At 48.0% G+C, this 3353-nt stretch overlaps 1 protein-coding gene across 1 annotated transcript in view; it reads right to left on the bottom strand.

The window, feature by feature from the left end:
- IQCH (IQ motif containing H) overlaps positions 1-3353 on the bottom strand; it is a 129100-nt gene that overhangs the window by 16146 nt on the left and 109601 nt on the right. The window lies entirely within an intron of this gene.

Genomic DNA, 3353 nt, shown 5'->3' on the forward strand with positions numbered 1-3353 from the left:
AGGAGGAGATTGGATTTATACCTCATGCCCTTCACTACCCAAGGAAGTCTCAGAGCGGCTTACAAACTCCTTTCCCTCCCCGTCCCCACAACAGAAGACACCCTATGAGGGAGGTGGGGCTGAGAGAGCTCTGACAGAAACAGCTCTTTTTCAAGAACAGCTCTTATCAGAACAACGGCTTGCCTAAGGTCAGCCAGCCAGGTGCAAGTGGAGGAGTGGGGAATCAAACCCGGTTCTCCCAGATTAGAGTCCGCGCACTTAACCACTACACCAGACTGGCTCTAAGATGCAACTGCATTCAGATTGAGCTACACAACTTGTTGGGTAGAGATGCAAGACCAAGGACTGATTGAACTCCAATACTGTCCTACTGATCAGATGATTGCCGACATCCTGACCAAGCCGCTTGACAAGCAACGGTTTGAGACTCTTCGTGAATGTTTGAATTTGCATGACTTTTGTGTTATAACTTGAGAAGGGGTGTTGGGTATTACAAGTCGATAACACTCAGTATATCTGGGGTTAAATGTTTGTTTGTGTTGCTCACAGGAAGTCACATGTTTTTCATGTAACCAATGCTTTTTTAGGAGTAGAAGCCCGGGAATTTTCTCCCTGATCTAGGAGTTTGATTGGAATGAAAGTGTCTCAAAGTGTTTTAGCATTTTATGGCTCCTCTTCCCGTCTTTGTTTGGAGTTCTCAAGAAGAAGAAAGAAGAGCAGCCATTACTCTCTCTTCTAGTCTTGTCTTTGTAGTGTAAGGAGGTTGCCTATTTAGCTCCGTTGTTATTTTCATCCCAGTTACCCTTCCCTATGCTAGAATGTAGTAAAAACTTTCTATTTTAATCACACACGGACTCTCAGTCTGAATTATTTTACTCTGGCACTGCTAAGCTATCTTATCTCTGCTAAATACCAATTTTTCTATATCTCACTATCAAAAACCCAACACAACTACAGGCATCTCTCATCTGCCATAACTGCAGTGCTGTCTCCTCTTTGGACAGAGAGACGAGGCAGTGCTGTTGGAACACAAATGGTCACATTTTGTATTAGCGAGGACGCTGCAAATAAGTCAACAATAGATTCGGGTGGGTCGCTGTGTTGGTCTGAAGCGGTAGAACAAAGTTTGAGTCCAGTGGCACCTTTAAGACCGACAAAGTTTAATTCCGGGTATTAGCTTTCGCATGCACACGATAGCTGATACCCAGAATTAAACTTTGTTGGTCTTAAAGGTGCCACTGGACTCAAGTCACCAATAGCCGACAAATCAAATGTTGGAGCCCACAGACTGTTGGTAATTTTCTTCTTTTAAGCTAATCTACAGCTTGCTTCTCCTTTTGCATATCACTGTCATTTGTTAATGGCTTGAAAGTCATTTGCAGCACAAAAGCACAGAGGAGATGTGACCAGGATATAAGCGCCTAGTTTCAAAAGCAAGCAAGCAACAAGAGAGTCCTAGCAGTGAAATAAACAGACGTGCCTGTTTCACGAACAGGCCACACTGACGGGGCGTCTCAAGATATGTATTGCCAATCACTAGGCCACACACAGAGCTGATACGCTTCTCTCCAAAACAAATGTCCTGTCTGTCTGTGTGGGGAAGTCATCATTTCAAAGAGGCTCTGAGGACCTGCAGATGCTGGAAGTGGCCCCCACGGATCCGTGCGTCTGCACCAACGGAGGGCACCCCGGGGGTGTGTTCCCAATGGAATGCGGCTGTCAGAGGACCTGGGAGCATTGTTTCCGAGGGACCAGCTCTTTCACTATGGTCCCCTTCGTATGCTGTGCTCATCATCATCACCACGCAACCTGTTATGGTGCTGGGGCCCCAAGAGGACCGCTTGGCTACCGACAAGAAAAGGGCCTTTCCCACGTTGGCCCCGTCATGGCAGAATGCCTTGCCGGGCGAGGTCCGAGCCCTGCGGGACCTTCCGGGCTGCCGCAGGACTTGCTAGTCAGTGTTGTTCAGGGAGGCCTTCGCCTGATCTTGTTCTGTTGACCCTCCCGGAACTCATCCTCCCGTTCACTTCTCTATATTTCATTGATAATTTATGAATGGCCGGTAGGGTTGCCAAGTCCATCTTCCACCCCCAGCAGGGGACTTTGGGGGCGTTCCTGGAGGAGGCGGGGCATCCCCGACATGATGACATCACGTTGGGGACGTCTGCCCCCCCCGACCTGCCCGTGCGCCAGATCTCCAGAAACGGCAGTTCCCTGCACTTAAAGGAGCCGGCGTTTCCCTTTTAAATGCAGGAGCCGGCGTTTCCCCTTTAAGAGCAGCCGCGTTTCCCTTTTAAGAGCACGAAGCTGGCATTTCCCTGCAAGCTTGCGGAGATCAGGCTTGGGAGGAAACACGGGTTCCACACACTTTAAGGGAGAGAGATGGGTGGCTGTGGGTGTTGGGGGTGGGGCTTCCCCCGCCAGCTATCTGGCCAGCGGCCGGTAGAAAACCCCCCAAAAAACGGGGGACCCCTTGCAAACCGGGGGGTTTGGCAACCCTAATGGCCGGTGTCCGGTTTTATTATCTTATGTATTATGTATTTTTATATCCGGCTTTTGTTTTATTGTTGTAATCCGCCCTGAGCCTTTGGGAAAGGGCGGAATAGAAATCTAATAAATCAACTTTCTCCAGGGACAGCTCTCTCTCTCTCGTCCTACCCAATAGGATCATGTAGCCGAAACATATTTGCATAAGATTATTTACATGCACATACTCTAATCGCAAGAATCCTTTTGTCTCACAAGTTGGCCTCTGAGTACGACAAACTGCATCACCTATTTGGAATATGTAACAGGCTAATAATTGGCTGTTAGCTGCCTGCTGTGGTGTCACGGAATGTTTACAAGCGTTCTAACTCTTCATGAGGAAGCAACAGAATGTTAAGCAGCTCAGATTCTTTAAGAGACCTGGAAGATCAATCTGACAGGGACAGAAGCCTCATATAGGCCCCAGGGACAGAAGAGGCAGCGGGCTTTAGACAGAAAGAGAATGATCAGGCAAGGAAGTTTGGGTACTTTGAGCCTGTGGACAGGGAGAGGAAAGAGATTATGGATTATCTGAATGACCATCTCCATCTTTGGCTGCAGGTTTCGAGATCTGATGTTTCGTATATTCAAATCGTGACCCTCAACATGCTGCACCAGAAATCAGATTATTTCAGACAGACTTGCAAGCAGTGTTCCCTCTAAGCTGAGTTCGTGTGAGCCAGCTCACAGTTTTTCTTAGCCTCCGGCTCACACACGTTTATGTCTTGGCTCAGGAAGTAGGGCTCCAGAGCAAACAAATTTGTGCAGTAGCCAAATCACCTGCTCACAACTTTAATGCCAGCAGCTCACAAGGTAGAATTTTTGCT

The sequence above is a fragment of the Gekko japonicus genome, unplaced genomic scaffold, assembly GCF_001447785.1.
Source record: "Gekko japonicus isolate JY-2015 unplaced genomic scaffold, Gekko_japonicus_V1.1 scaffold698, whole genome shotgun sequence".
NCBI lineage: Eukaryota > Metazoa > Chordata > Lepidosauria > Squamata > Gekkonidae > Gekko > Gekko japonicus.